Raw genomic sequence first — 17,043 nt, 5'->3', positions numbered from 1 at the left:
GAGCGCAGGCCGGTGTAACAGTAGGGAATAAGAGGGGGGGGGGGCGATGCAGGCGGTGGTTGGGGCTCTGGTGGATCTGTGGAAACACAGAGAGACTGCGAGACACCAAGGCCAAACTACAAAGTGCAACAAGTAATGGTAATGACAGTTCCAAAAATGTGCAGGGAGGAGAGGAGGAGAGAGGGGGAGAGGAGAGGAGAGGAGAGGAGGGAAGGGCTCCATGTAACCTGATGTGTCCCCCAGCAGTCTAAGCCTGTAGCAGCATAGCTATCAATGGTTCAGAGCTACCTGAACCAGTCCTAACTGAAGGCTCTGTCATAGAGGAAGGTCTTAAGCCTGGACTTAAACGTAGTTAAAGTGTCTGCCTCTCTGACCCATGGAGAGAGCTGGTTCCACAGTAAAGGAGCCCGGTAACTAAAGGCTCTACCTCCCAGTCTGTTTTTATTGATACTGGGAATCACTAAAAGAAGAATGTTGGGGGAATCAATTTTTTCTTATTCATCAAATTGCAATTTTTGTGAGATCCTGCAATGTTTACTAATTCCTGAAATTTCATTGCATAAAACTGCATAAATACCCTACATATTCTATTGCATTTTTTCAGAAAATCCAGGTGTGGCCTGATCAGACAAACATCTGGAAACTACAGTTTTCCTGAGTGGAGTGTAGTTGATCAGTACAAATTCCAAAGTGATTGATTGGTGGTCTGATAAAAGCGCTCTGTGGAAACACAACTAGATGTTCAGCTTCAGTTCCACATGTTAGGAGGAGGTGGAGGTGTGGTTGTGACAGTGAGGGGGTTCATGGACAGACTGATGGACACCAGTTGAGTCTAGGAGAGAGAGAAATGCAGTACCAGACTGTCGTTATCAACAGTAGGCTGTTGAAAGACAAAGGGGGGGGGGCTGAGAAGTTAGATCATCTACTTAATGTGTTAGTAACTGATTACACTCAAACAAAGCTTGGACACAGCTCTCATGGTGTCGCAGGAGGACACCATGCTGTGAAATGGCTCGATGTAAGTGAGCTGAATCAGCGGCCTGGTCTGCAGGGTCCATTCTTTAGCCAGATTTTTCTGTTAAGGTTCCAATGAATGTCTGGGGGCCAGATGCAGACACTCGAATGGGTTTCAACAGCAAGGTCAGTTTATCAGAAGCCAGGTGAAGCTCTCAGAGTGGGATGAGGTCATGACAGCACAGAGGTTGGTTTAGGGTTACAGGGAGATAGAGGCAAGAGGCTGAAAAAAAACAAACTGCAGCTGAGCTGTGGTCACCAGAGAGAAGGAACTGGAGCAGAGTTGAGGGAGGGTTAGGGTTTACCCTAACCCTAACCCTTTGTGGTTAACTCTCTTTAAGTCTTACTAGTTTGTAAATCCTATTTTAGATTGAGCTCTGTTTTAGATTTAACTAACTATCCACTTTTCAGGCCTATTTTAAATCAAGTACTCCCAATTAGGTTTTATTCTAATGATTAATTTTATTCCAGAACACATTCCAGTTAACCATCAGAAAAATAACTCTTCACTGCTTCACTTCACAATTCACTGAGAAAAGAAAATGTAATTGTTCTAGTTTAAAAGGTTCCAAACTACCGATCAATATTATGTCCAGTCTCTGTTTACTGATATTAAATGAATTTTCAGTTGAGTCCACTCTGTAGACTGCATTAAGAAAGACGAGTAAATGTTCTGACCTATATCTGCCTGTAGGGGTCCCTTTTACCCCACAATCCATGGCTTTCAGCGCTGATTTATCCTATGCGTGGCCTGGACCTGAAGAGGCTCAAGCTGCCACCTGTAGCTCCACTTGCTCACGTCCCCGTCTGTCCATCAGTCTCTCCTCCTTTCTCTCTCTCTTTATCTCCGTCCCTCTCTTTCTTTCTGTCTCTCTGTCTTCCTCCATTCTCTGTCTTTGTCTCTGCCCCGCTCTCCTGCTCTCTTTCCCCCAACCGGGAGAATCCCGTCCCCATTGAGCCTGGATCTGCTCGACATTCCTGCCCGTGAAAACGAAGGTTTTCGTCGCCTCTGTTGCCTGATGTGCTTGCTCATGGAGAATTTTTGGGTGTAAATGTTTGATACTTTCCAGTCTGGCTTTAGGCCCCACCACAGCACTGAGACAGCTCTGATCAAGGTGATAAATGACATCCACCTAAACACAGACAAAGGCAAAGTCTCAGTCTTAGTCCTGCTTGACTTGAGTGCTGCCTTTGACACAGTTGACCATGAGATCCTTTTACAGAGGCTAGAGAATTAGCTAGGAATCTCTGGTTTTGCTCTAAACTGGTTCAAGTCCTATCTTGAGGAGAGAACATACTTTGTTGAAATTGGAAATTGCACCTCAGACAAAATGGCCATGACCTGTGGTGTCCCCCAAGGTTCAATCTTGGGGCCCCTCTTGTTCAACCTATACATGCTTCCACTAGGCCAACTAATAAGCAGCCATAATGTGTCCTACCATAACTATGCAGACGACACTCAGATCTAAGTGTCTCTGACAGCAGGTGAACATGGACCTGTGGATTCACTCTTCCACTGCATCCAACATATAAGCATGTGGATGCAAAACAACTTTCTCCAGCTAAACTCAGAAAAAATGGAATTAATCGTTTTTGGGCCACAGAAGCAAAGAGAAAGTGTGATCAGTCACCTTGAATCCCTTTCTCTAAAACCAAAACAACAGGTTAGAAATCTGGGGGTAATATTGGACTCAGATCTGAACTTTAACAGCCACATAAAGTCAGTAATATCAGCAGCCTTTTACCATCTAAAAAACATTGCCAAAATCAAAGGTATAGTGTCTAAACCAGACTTGGAGAGACTAATCCATGCATTTGTCTCCAGTAGGTTAGACTACTGTAACGGCCTGCTCACTGGTATCTCTAAACAAGCTGTTAAACAGCTACAATACATTCAGAATGCTACAGCTCGAGTCCTGACTAGAACCAGAAAATACGACCATATTAGTCCAGTGCTCAGATCTCTGCACTGGCTTCCTGTTGCTCAGAGAATAGACTTTAAGACAGCTCTGCTTGTATACAAGTCTCTTCATGGTCAAGCACCAAAGTACATCTCTGACATGTTAGACCCATATGAGCCCTCCAGGTCTCTGAGAACCTCAGGTAGAGGTCTCCTACAGGGGCCCAGAGTCAGGACTAAACATGGTGAAGCTACTTTCCAGTTTTCTGCAGCTAAAATCTGGAACAGTCTTCCAGAAAATGTGAGACAGGCATCAACTGTGACAATGTTTAAGAACAGGCTGAAAACTACTCTGTTCAGTCGTGCATACGACAGCTGAAAGTATTTTATCTGCACTCTTGTCCTTTTCTTCTCCTTTTCTTTAAATTAATGATTCTATTTATGTTTTATGATTTTATCTGCCTTTTTGCGATTTTCAGATTTTTCTGCAACTGTAAAGCACTTTGAGTTGCCATGTGTATGAATTGTGCTCTACAAATAAACATGCCTTGCCTTGCCTAAATTCATTGAAGAAGTGTGGTACTAGACCTGCTCTACTTGTAAACTATCATGAGGTAACTTTTGTTGTGATTTGGCGCTATATAAATAAAATTGACTTGATTCTCAAAGATGATCATATCGGCAACTGGACTCACCTCTTGAAAGGGAAGACGTTTCGCCTCTCAGTAGTCTACAGACCTTTCTCTTATCAGGCCATAGCTTGATTTAAGGAAGTGATTCCATTGATGCTACATTCAGTGTCATGTCCCATTGTAACAGAGAGACATGAATATGGCGCTGCTCCAAACTGGAGGAGTCACATGTAGTCTAGCAAGATAGCCTTAAAACCTCTAAGAAAGCCCTTGGTTGAACCAGAGCAGCCAACTACTCTGCACTAATTGAGGAGCAGAAGAACAACCCAGGTTCCTCTTCAGTACTGGAGCCAGACTGACAGAGAGCCACAGCTCTACTGAACCAAGTAGTCCTGTTTCCCTGGGCAGCAAAGAGTTCATGAACTTCTTTAATGACAAAATTCTCCTGATTAGAGAGAAACTTCTTCTCCTGCCATCAGCTGACAACATGGCACCTAGAACCCAGAACCTTAGAGGCAGCTGGAGGACCAGACACACACTTTGATTTTTAATGGGAGTTTTTCTCCCATTAGCCTTCATGAGATTGGTAAAATAATTTCATCCTCTAAACCTCCACCTGTCTCCTAGACCCCATCCCAACGAAGCTGCTTAAAGACTCTCTGCCCCTCGTTAGCCCCTCCCTCTTAGATATGATCAATGTGGCGCTGGTATCTGGTTCCGTCCCACAGTCCTTTAAAGTATCAGTAATTAAACCCCTTCCAAAAAAAACAACAAACCTGGATCCAGAAGTTCTACCAACTACAGACCAACATCACATCTTCCTTTTCTCTCCAAGGTTCCGGAGAGAGTCAAGTCAAATCAATTTCATTCATATAGCGCCAAATCACAACAAAAGTTATCTTTACACATAGAGCTGGTCTAGTACCACACTCTTTCAAAGAATTTACACCCAACAACTCTCCATGAGCAAGCACATCAGGCTCCAGCAGTGACAAAAACCTTCCTTTACCAGGCAGCAACATTGAGCAGATCCAGGCTCAGTGGGGACGGCCTTCTTCTTTGACTGGTTGGGGGGAAAGAGAGCAGGACAGAGACAAAGTCAGATAATGGAGGAAGACAGAGAGACAGAAGGAAAGAGAGGGACAGAGATAAAGAGGGAGAGAAAGGAAGAGAGACTGATGGACAGACGGGGACGTGAGCAGGTGGAGCTACGGGTGGCAGCTTGAGCCTCTTCAGGTCTGGAGCCTCCTCCAGCAGCAGGAGAAGAAGAGGAGTTCGTAACACATATTAGTATGATTTATATAACACATATAGGAGGACGAGAGAGAAGCCCAATGCACCATGGGAGATCCCCCGGCAGTCTAAGCCCATAGCGGCATATCTAAAGGCCAGCCTAAGCAGCCCTAACTATAAGCCTGATCAAAAAGGAAGGTCTGAAGTCACAGGAGGGGAGCCTGATAGCTGATGGCTCTGGCTCCCATTCTAATTTTAGAAACTCTAGGAACCACAAGTAACCCTGGGAGCAAAGGGTTCTAACTGGGCAATTGTGAAGGTGCCTGACTGTTGAGGACTTTGTATGGTCGAAGAAGAATTTTAAATTCTATTCTGAATTTGACAGGGAGCCGTGCAGAGAAGCCAGTACAGGAGAGACATGATCTCTGCTACCAGTTCTAGTCAACACGCGGGCAGCAGCGTTCTGGACCAGCTGGAGAGTCTTTAGGGACTTATTAGTCCAGCCTGGTAGGAGGGAGGTGCAGTAATCCAGCCTGGAAGTGACAAAAGCAGGGACTAGTTTTTCTGCATCTTTTTGAGACAGGATGTGTCTGATCTTAGCAATGTCATGTAAATGAAAGAAAGCAGTCCTAGAAATGTGCTTAATGTGGGAGTTAAAGGACAGATCCTGATAGAAGAAAACTCCTAGGTTCCTTACGGTAGTGCTGGGGGCCAAGCTAATGCCATTCTGGGTACCTATCTCATTAGATAGGGTGTCTCTAAGATGTTTTGGGCCCAGCACAATGACTTCAGTTTTATCAGAGTTTAATAAAAGGCTTCCACCCAGAATAACAGAATTTTTACAGCTTTCACCCCCTAAGCTATTGTCTAAAATTAACTCAATAGTTTCTACAACAGAACTTATAATCTCTATTCCTTCCTCCAAATGGGAGAAAGATCTGTCGATCAACCCACACCCTAACTTTTGGATACAAATCTGCTCCAACACATTTTGAATGATTCAAAATGGTAAACCTTTGGCTTTGTACACCTGTTAACAATTTTTTGCAGGGGTTTTGTGAAGACCTATCACGGTGGTTAGGGTACCCCATCCCTACCTCCCCCACAATTTGTCTGCTTGGCGAACTCACTAATGTTAATATGGAAGTAAACACATCCTGCATGCTCCTCACTGCTCTAAGCGTCACAAAAAAGGCCATCCTGATTAATTGGAAATCCAAGAATAACCTAAGCGTTACTCAATATAGAAACATTTACTAGCCCACATTTCCATGGAGAGAATGTCTGCTTGGGAGGAAAATTGATTGGCAGAGTTTGAACGAATCTGGTCCCCGATAATTAAATCTATCATGTAGTTTTGATGGGGGGAGCTGGGCTTCGTGGCCCTGGCCCCTGTCTTCCTTGGCTGTCCGGCGGCTCGCTGAGCTGGTGGGCCCGGGGTTACTGCCTCCGGGAGCTGCTTTGGGTCTCCCCTGTGTGGGGGCCATGGGGGCTGCTTCCCCTAGCATGGTGGCACCCTGTGGGATTGGGGTTTCAGAGGTCCTTGGGCTGGGTCGAGGCTTCCCCGCAATGCGGGCGGTCCAGGGCTTGGGTCCTGGTGGCTGGGGTCCATGCCAGTCTCCCAGCGGGGTTCCGCAGTGGGGGGTGCAGCGCTCCCTCCTGACCCCTCTCCCTCTCCACCCCCTCCTAACACACCCTCCCCACCTCTGGGTGAGGCGCCCCGCCAACATGCAAGGACCGGGCCGGGGCCCGGAGGTGGGGAGTGTGGGGAGGGAGGGTTAGGACAGGATGGAGAGGGAGGGGGAGGGGGGATCGGGAGGGAGAGAGGTAGGGGGTGGAGAAGGAGTGGAGGGGGATAGAGAGGGGGAGATCGGGGGTGGAGGGGGGTAGAGAGGGAGGTGGATGGTTCGGTACCTGGGACCTGCTGGCCTGGGACCCTGCCCGCACCCCCGGGGTGTCTCGCCCACACTTGGGTGGGGTGCGCTTGCATTGGCCCTGTCCTTGGGCAGGCTAGGCCCTGGCATGGTGTCTTGAGCAGTCAGGCCAACGACTCATTAACACCTGACGAGTCATTGGTTTCGGGTCGAACGACCAGTTTTTCGTTTTTTGCCACCACCCTCCTGGTAGATATATAGCTGATATTCCCCACCAGGATTCAGAACTGAAGAAGCCTCTTGGATGAGAGGCGAAACGTCTTATACTCACACAAGATTAGTCCAGTTGCCATTTTTTATGCTTTTTTGAGACTTACCATGACCTGGATGACTGAGAATATCCACAGATACATCCTAGTCATCCACATCATCGCATCTACACTCCCACGCACAACATGCACCCTGCACCCATGTTGGGATGGGGGGGCGGCTGGGGTGGGGAGTGGGTCTGTTGCCGGGCTGGACGTCTGTGGCCTAGCCGGGGGCGGGGCTTCGGTTCGGGCCTGGGGGCCTGACTGGCAATCTCGGGACGGGTGGTCTGCCTCCCAGCATGGTGGTTGGGCTGGGGTTGGTCACGGGCCTTGCCGTTGTGCGGTGGACCCCTAGCTGGCAGTCTTACTGGTGGTGTGTTCCAAATCGCGTACTTCCATATGAAATACTTAAAATTTTAAGTGCACTCAACTCAAAATGGAAAAGAAGTATGGATAGTATGCGAAAATTAAGTATGCAAAAGTACCCAGATGAAGTACTCAAATCGGTCAAGTGTGTCCCAAATTGCATACTTCCATACAACATTCTTACAATTTTGAGTATACTCCATTCAAAATGGAAAAAAGTATGGATAGTATGTGAAAATTGAGAATGCAATAGTACTAGGATTATGTACTCAAATCGGCCAAGATTTTGAGGATGCAACTGTGGACACTCAACGCACTCATTTCATCGGTACAAATGGTGGCGGACTGCAGTGAGGGTCGGTCGACCGCAGCCTTGTACAAATGTAAGTAATAAGTTGTCCATTACAAATGTTCTTTCCACCAAGGCCCAACGCTTGTCGTTTTGAGTATATTTGTGGTGTAACCTGTTTTTTTGTCATTTACCGCGAATGGTATCGCGAATGCTAATACGAGTTAGCTAATAGCTGCCAGGTTCAGAAGCATTACCCATGGCAAGTAAAAATAACCAGTGGGCCAGCAGAGCCTGCTCAAGGACTATGTGAACAGAAGCATCTACTCTGACATTTTAATTTATCGTTGTATTTTAACTGCGACGGTGCACTGCAGTTCTTTCTCGGTTGCCTCAGTCTGCTGCACCGATATCAGCAAAGCCTTCGCTTCATCATAAATACTCACAAAATACAGCAGTTATTGTTGGCTAGCTAGGCTAGATATCCTGTGAATAGAGGCAGTATCAGCCACGGAGGTTTGTCTGCAATATATCATGTCATTATTTGTATGTTTACTTTTCATTCATTTGTCACGTTATATGTTCTGCTCTTTCTATGGACAGACGAGGAATCGGCTGGAAGGGAGGAGAGGATGTGGAGGTAGATGAGAGAGAGGGATGAGAGGAGGGACAGGGATATGAGAGAGGGATGATAGGACAAGGAGATGAGAGGGATGAGAGGAGGGACAGGGAGATGAGAGAGGGATGAGAGCAGGGACAGGGAGATGAGAGGAGGGACAGGGAGATGAGAGGGATGAGAGCAGGGACAGGGAGATGAGGAGGGACAGGGAAATGGCTGCAAGGGAGGAACATTTTATGACAGAAAATGTCATGAAAATAGTAAGTTGTTAACGGTTTATCTTTACTTATTGAGTTCTAATGGTTCAATATGTAAATACTTCATCTTGAGTTATCTAGCTGTAATTGTTTAATATGTAAATAGTTTGTAATTTGTCTGTTCTTCACAATAAATGTTCAGACATGAGAAGGCATGTGTTTTCAAGCAGATTGAAAACTGAACGCATAACGACAGTGCACAGGAGCATAAAAGTACAACAAGACGACAATATTAGGAATTGGACAATGTGAGTTCTGTGCCATATCCACTGAACTATTAACATTAGTTTTGGTCGATGTACAATGAACTATTTACATTACATCAGTTTTGGGTATTTACACCTACTACTTACATTCAAACATAAGAATTCACATTCACAACATTTTCCAATTAACCATTGGTGTCACACTGCACAGTCATCCTGTGCCTGTCCTCGACGATGCCTGGAGTTGCTGGCTCTGGAGAAGCTGCCGATAGGGGGTGATGAGGACCATGGACTGCCTGAGGCAGGGGTGGCCACCATCACCCAGGATGCAGAAGCCCGGCGGAGGATGTTTCTGCTGCAGGTAAATAGGGCTGTGCTTCGGCACTCTGGCGTTGTGTGCTGACCCAGGGAAGCTCACAAAAATGTCAATAAACTTGGCTGTGTGATCACAAGCCTGCACCTGAACTGAATGAAATAGTTTTCTGTTCAGGTAACAGGGTGCATGCTGGGATGGTGGCTTCACCCGCACATGGCAGCCATCAATGCTGCCAACATCCTTATTGAATGCTGTTGACCCAGCCAACCTGCCGAAACCAGCACCAAGGTAAGGCAGATGGACAACCAGCAGGAGGAGTGCCACAACCTTCCAGCGGGTTTTGTGCACCATGTGGTGCACAGTTGTCTGGGGCATGGTGAAGGCTCTGGCCACATCATGGTAAGAGATCCCACTTGCCAACCAGAATAAGAAGACCAGGGCCTCGATGTTTGGCCCCCAGCCATGGTCCATTTGGGTGTCGAGGATGGCCATCAGACCCCTGAAGGACTCCCTGGTGAGGTGGAAGTCTGGGCGCAGGTCACTTTCCCCATCAAAATCCATTGCCAGGAGTGGCACTGTGGCATTGACCTGGCGATACAACCTGGGGGGTGGAGGCTGAGGAAAAGACGAAAAAGTTTTAAATAAAATCTGTTTGATTTACATTAATGGTTGTGTATTTTTTGTTATATTTTTTGTTGTACTTTGAGTCTAACTACATCAACCCTCACGCTAAAACAGTATAGTTTTTTCATAGTGCAATATCACTGTACATACGCATATATTTAAGACTGTACATTTACATACACATATATTTAAGACTGTACACTGCTGTCCATACCTCTTCCTCTTACTTTGTGTATTACTTTTATAAATTACTTATTTTTACACATTTGTACACTTATTTTTTGTAAATTTGCACTATCCCTTATATTTATCTGCTTATATTCTTCTTATTCTTCTACTTATCTTCAAATACTATTTATGTTAAATTCTCCTTTGTTCTTGCTGCTGTAACAATGTCAATTTCCCCACTGTGGGACGATTAAAGGTTTATCTTATCTAACATTCTGATCTAACACTCATGTGTCAATATTCCTGAAGTAACTGGTGTAACAATGGGCCAGTCAGTCAAACTACTGCAATAAATAAGTCATACTTTTATTACTTATGTATTTTTTACAGTTTAGTAGTTTGACTTGCATAGCGTCATCTTTACATTAAATAACAGGGACGAGATTGAAATTCGGGCTGCACGGCTCGGGCGCGGGATCTTTCTGTGTGGAGTTTGCTTGTTCTCCCCATGCCTGCATGGGTTCTCTCCGGGTACTCCGGCTTCCTCCCACCGTCCAAAGACATGCAATTTGGGGACTAGGCTGATTGAATTCTCTAAATTGACCTTAGGTATGAATGTGAGTGTGAATGGTTGTTCGTCTCTGTATGTTGGCCCTGTGATGGACTGGCGACCTGTCCAGGGTGAACCCCGCCTCTCGCCTGTAGATGCTGGGATAGGCTCCATACCCCCCGCGACCTTTACTAGTAAGGAATAAGCGGAAGACGACGATGGAAGTTTGAAATTCTGTGTGAACACTGGTTACAAAAATAAAATGACTTGTCAACAAAATGTTTTGCTAAATAGACCACACAAATAAACTCTACATGCTGTTGCATCTTCAGCCAATAGAAGGAGGACATCACATTGTCGGCAACAATTGTGGTGTAACAATGCTTGATGATCATTCATTCTGCTGTCTTATTTCAAACATCGACAAACAAGCGCAGGCAACAGGTGGCAGTAATTAGCTGATGCGGTGCTGGGCGGTCACGTTTCGGCGTACAACATTGTGTCGTCATTTCCGGTGAGTGCGCAGTATGCCTTTGGGACAGCACTGCACCCTCGAAACTCGCGCACTGCGCAATTGAGTACATATTATGCTTAATATACTCAAGGGGGAAATTTTAAGTATGCAGTATGGAAGTATGCGATTTGGAACACAGCTTAGGTCTGAAGTGCCCTGGACCACGTCTGCATCTGGGGAGAACAGGAGATGGGTGGAGGGGATGGGGGTTGGAGAGTTTGCGGGGGGGGGGGGGTTGCTCTGTGCGGGGGCGGTGGGCCTGGTTGTTTTAGTGGGCTGTGGTTTGCCCCATCTGGGTGTAGGGTGTGGGCAGGTGTCGGCCTTGCTGGTGGCAGGTGCCCTGTTGGGGCTCTGGCCGGATCACAGGCTGGAGGGGCTCCATGCCCCTGGCCTTAGGTCGTGCTGTGGGGGGGGGGGGGTGCCTGGTGGGCCCAGGATCCTCTGTCTCCTCTGTCTCTCTGAGGGCTGCCTACGGACAGGAGTTGCTGCTCCTATGCTTTCCTGTGGGTCCTGGCATGGTTTGGGCCTGTGGCTGTCTCCTGGGCGGTAGGGGGGGTGGGGGTGGTTGTGGCCTGGGGCTCCCTGTGTTCTGGGGGCTGCTTGGTGCCCTGGTGGCTTGGTCCTGACCTGCCTGCTATCCTGGATCGGGGGCATGTTGTTCTGGTCCCCCACATCAGCTACAGTCAACTTCTCACAGGATCCAATGACAAACTGTGGCATACACATACACACACATACGCGCATACACACACGTGGCACTGATACATAATCACACACTCAGACATTTATTTTGAATTTTATTAAACCAAATGGTAAATTTTCATCGGAAATCCTGCAAGCAACGTTTTTCATTTTCTCTGTTTTTGTTGTTGCTGTTGTTTTTTGCTATTGTTGTTTCTGTGTCCCCCCTCCCCCACCTTCCCTATGCTGTCCATGTTCTCTCTTTCTATCCACTCCTGAGCCTCAGTCCAGTAGCTTTATCAATGAACCAATACCTTTCCCAATAAAGTTAAACACAGATGGCAATAGGAGGAGTATGTCAGATTGCACCTTTGCAGAGTAAAACTGCTTCAGTACAACAAGGCACCAGGAACATTGATGCTGCTTGTCCCAGCTGCTTAACAGGACAGGTTATTTAAAAAAAAAGAGTTTAATAAAAGGAAATTATGAGTCATCCAATTCTTTAATCTCCTTTTGAGAGGCCTCCAGTTCAGTCAGCTGATTTGTTTCATGTGGATGCATTGATAAGTACAGCTGCGTGTCATCTGCATAGCAGTGAACATTGATGGAGTGTTTCCTAATAATGTGACCAAGAGGAAGCAGATAAAGGGTGAAGAGAATTGGTCCAAGCACAGACCCTTGTGGACCACCATAACTGACTGCAGTGGTTTCGGAGGGATTATCGTTAGTAAGTACAAACTAAGATTGACCCAGTAAATATGACCTGCAGTTCCTTTAATGCCTGTGTCACTGTGTGGCCTAGTGATGCAGCCTCTGTGCCCCAGGACTGTTTTCAGTGCACAGACTGGCAGGTCTTCAGAGAGGCAGCCACCTACAAGGGAGAGGTGGATCTGGAGGAATATACCTCCTCCGTCCTCGGCTACATCTCCAAGTGTGCTGATGATGTCACCACCACCAGGACAGTAACCTGCTACCCAAACCAGAAACCCTGGCTGAATGCGGAAGTGAGAGTGCTGCTGAAAGCTAGGGACGCTACGTTCAAGGCAGGTGAGGCATCAGCACTCGAAGAGGCAAGAAAAGAATTGAAGGCAGGCATCACGAGGGCTAAAGCCACATACGCCCAGAAAATCCCAGGGTCACTTCAACACAAATGACCCTGGCGCATGTGGAAGGGCATCAAGTGCATCACAGACTACAACACCAGGGATGCACATTCCCAAGGGACCCCTCCTTGCCAGATGCACTCAACCTCTTTTATGCCCGCTCCGAGGACCCTGACAACCCCCCCCCCCCCCCAGCACCCGACTCACACCACCAACTGACGACATGCCCCTCGGTGTGACCACAGCAGACGTGAGGATGACCCTTCAGGGAATCAACCTTCGCAAAGCTGCAGACCCTGACAACATCCCAGGGTGAGTACTGAAGGACTGTGCACAACAGCTGTTCGAGGTGCTGCCAAACATCTTTAACACCTCACTGGTGCTGTCATCTGTCCCCACCTGCCTAAAGACTACCACTATTGTTCCTGTCCCCATGTGCTCCACAGTGACAGGCCTAAATGACTATTGACCCATTGCACTCACCCTGGTAGTCATGAAGTGCTTTGAGAGGCTGGTCAAGGCCCACATCAAGACCTCCATCGACATCACTGTGGACCCCCACCAGTCTGCCTATAGGCAAAACCGCTCCACTGATGATGCCATTTCATCAGTGGTCCACACAGCCCTCACCCATCTGGAGAGCAGGAACTCCTACGTCCGCCTGCTCTTCCTGGACTTTTCCTTCACCTTCAACACCATCATCCCACAGACCCTGGTGCAGAAGCTCTCCTCCCTTGGATTGAGTCCCACATTGGGGAATTGGGTCCTAGACTTCCTGACCAACAGACCCCAGACCATCAGGATCCACAACACCGTCTCCTCTTCCATCACCCTCAGCACTGGCTCGCCACAGGGCTGTGTGTTGAGCCCCCTCCTGTTCACTCTGCTGACGTACGACTGTACAGCGAGACAATCCAGCTGCCATATAGTCAAGTTTGCAGATGACACAGCAGGGGTAGGACCCATCACCAACAACGATGAGTCTGAATACAGAGAGGAGGTGGAACACCTGGTGCAGTGGTGCAGAGCAAACAACCTCTGCATCAATGTCCAGAAGACTAAGGAGATGGCGGTGGTCTTTAGGAGGGACAAGCACCCTCCCCCTCCCCTGCACATCGGTGGCACAGCTGTGGAAGCGGTCTCCAGCTACAGGTACATGTGTATGCACATATCCAATGACCTCACCTGGAGTGCCAACACTTCCCAGGAAGGCCCACCAGCATCTGTACTTCCTCAGGAACCTGCAGAGAGCTGGACTGGGGAGCTCCATCCTGAGGAACTTCTACCGCTGTGTGGAGGAGAGCGTCCTTTGCACTTGCATCACTGTGTGGCATGGCAGCTACACGACTGCAGAAAAGATGGGTGCAGAGGTTGGTCAAGGCTGCACAGAGAACTGTGGGGAGCAGATTTCCCACCATCTCGGACCTCTACACCTCACAATGCAAGGGGAGGGCCCTCCGCATCATGAAGGACTCCACCCATCCTGCCCACAGTTTGTTTCATCCTCTCCCCTCTGGCAGGCAGTTGAGGAGCATCCAGAGCCAGACCACCAGGCTCAGGAACAGTTTCTTCCCTGCAGCTGTCAGACCTCTTAACTCGAGCTGTGCTCTGTAGTCTCCCACCCTCTTCCATCCACAGTGCAATATCTCGTCCCTCGTCCTCTAAGTGCAATATCCCTCAACTTGAACTTGTATATATACATTCTTCTTATCCATTTATACATTTAAATTCATATATATATAGACTGATGGAACCTACTTGAGTCTAGAAGAGATATAAATGCAGCACCCAGAGTGTCGTTATCAACATCCACATGAATATTGAAGTCACCTACAATTATGACTTTATCTGATCCTGACCAGTAATACCACAAAGCTGTCTAACATAATTCCTCGTTGTCAGTCCATCTTCAAAGGTTGCCTCTTCTAACTGGACTGCATTTGGCAAGGCCCATGCTGCTTCCTATGCCAATGTAGTGTATGCATCTTGTTTAGCTCTAATTTTAGTCTGTTCGTTAATACTCAATGTTGGTGTTCTGTGAACCTGTTGTGGGAAATCTGTTGTGGGCCCGAGCTCTGCCTGGATGGATGTGTCTGGTTTTGCATCATACTCATCTCAGTAATTGAGAGTGGCTCCGCCCATGGCCTGCTGCTCTACTTCCGGCATCCTGCAGTCGCTTGGATCTTCTTGGGCCCGGCAGGGGGTGATTGGCACTGGTTTCACCTGTCCCAGATTGCCAAGTGACATCATCAGGTCACTTGTCACTATTTTACACCACGCAGTCATTTTTCTCATAGTTCTTTATCAGTTTCATACTGCCCGTCTTGTACTCTAGAACTTTGTTGCAGTGATTTGGGTGATACCATGTCATGCTTCCTTCCACCTGGAAAGCTGCTGGTGTTGCTCTTACAACTGTGTAAGGTCCTTCACGCTTGGGTTCATGCCACTTTTGTTGGAAGACCTTCACATACACCTGATCTCCTGGCACCACCGATCAGAACAGATCCTGGTCCTGGTTGGTCTCTTGGGCTTTTTCTTTCAAATATATAGTTCTGTGGATGGCAGTTAGTTGTTTCATATATGCTTTCATCTCATCTTGCAACTGCTTGAGTGATGATCCCTTATGAGGACCTCTTAGTTCTGGTGTAGGCATATGTAACCAGTGAGCATTTCATGTTAGTCATTAGATGCGTACCTCTTTGCATCTGCATGCAATAGCTCATTAGTGTTATTGGTAAAGTGTCAACTCAGTTCAATTTCGTAGAAGCACATATCATATTCAGCTTTGCTTTTAAGGTTTGGTTGATTCTTTCAACCGTTGCTTGACTTTGTGGATGATAGACTGCTCCTAATCTCTGTTTGATCTTTAACTGTTGCAAAATGCCTCTTGCAACTTTTCCCACAAATGCTTTACTAAACACCTCCCCCCAGTAACAGTGACCTACACTGTGCACTTTGGAGATCAAAATGTTAGCAGCATTACAGGTTCCACCGAGAGACTGAGCAGATCAGCAGATCATCTATTTACTGTAACAGTGTGCTCTTCAGCTCCAATTCCTAAAGGTTGTTTTTCTTTTCTTTTAGTTAAGGTTAAATATGTGCATGCAAAACCTTTTGGGAGGCGAGTGAAGATATATTGCTTACCTTTGTATGTAAACGTAAACAGATAAGGGGACTCTTTAGACAGTGGTAAGCTGAAAAACACAGAGCACAGATCAATTACTGTGAAAAATTTTGCTTCTGGTGGCACGTCTGTGAGCAGCATATGAGAGTTTGGCACTTCTCCTGGTAATCCTTTACTATGTCATTCACTATTCTTAAGACATGAACCAACCTTTATCTTATTTTGTCTGCCTTCAAAACTGGAAAAATGGGGGTGTTGCATATGCTCCATGTTTCAACCAATACTCCAGCTTCAATTTGCCCCTCTGTTGTTTTAGTTACCCCTTGTTCTGCCTCTTTTTTCAATGGATATTGAGTCTGGATTTACACAGGTGTAAGTTGCTCCAGTATCTACCAAAATAGGCGTCTGCTTGCCTTCTATTTGAACCTGCAGCATTGTTTTTTTCATTATCCCCTATGATGAAAATTTGGAACTGACCCTCCTGGCTAGGATTCTATGGGCAGCCCCAGTAGCCATAATTGGGCCCCACCCATGGGTTTACCGGGCCTCTATCTCCAACCTCCTGGGACCAGCCATGGCCACTCTGAAAATCCCCACCACCGCTCATGCTGTTTCCTAAAATACTGAGTACCTTCTGTGCTCATGCTTTTTCTAAAATACACAAACACAACAGACACAATCAACTCCACTTTTGTCAGAATTTTCTGGCAGCACATCTACATGTGTAGATTCACCTGGGACATCTGGCCCCCTCTATCCCTCCATCACTCTCTCTCTCTCTCCTCCAAACAATGTTCAAATAGTTTTTGCTCCAATAGCCTTAAATCAAGGGAGTAGTAAGTCAAGTCTAACATTAACATCCAAGCATCCATAAATAACAGAGACCTCAGCCGTTACCTCCCACAGCAAATATCATGTTGCCAGAATGTGCAGATATTGTATCAAAATGGTTTGAATCAAACAAAGGGGTGTGTGAGTATGTTGAGGAAAACTGGTCTGTACTGGCTACACTCAAGGACATCAGCATCATTAAGATAATGTGAGGATAACTGGACAAAATACTGCAAGGAGCTTTACTCCTTTGGCTTATATCCAACAATGTCCCTGTCTGATGTGCACATTCCATGCATGTATTTTAATTAGGGCCTGAGCCTGAAGGTACTTCAGGCGAAGACCCTATTATGTTTGCTAGGCAGAGCAACATATTAGCAGCACTCAAAACACACACTAAACAGTGTCCCATCACTTCCAAACTTACACAC

Source organism: Aulostomus chinensis, chromosome 7, assembly GCF_037954235.1.
Source record: "Aulostomus chinensis isolate RoL2024-O1b breed Wild chromosome 7, RoL_Achi_v1.0, whole genome shotgun sequence".
NCBI classification, from domain to species: Eukaryota; Metazoa; Chordata; class Actinopteri; order Syngnathiformes; family Aulostomidae; genus Aulostomus; species Aulostomus chinensis.
The sequence above is the reverse complement of the archived record's forward strand: the minus strand, read 5'-3'. Positions refer to the sequence as shown.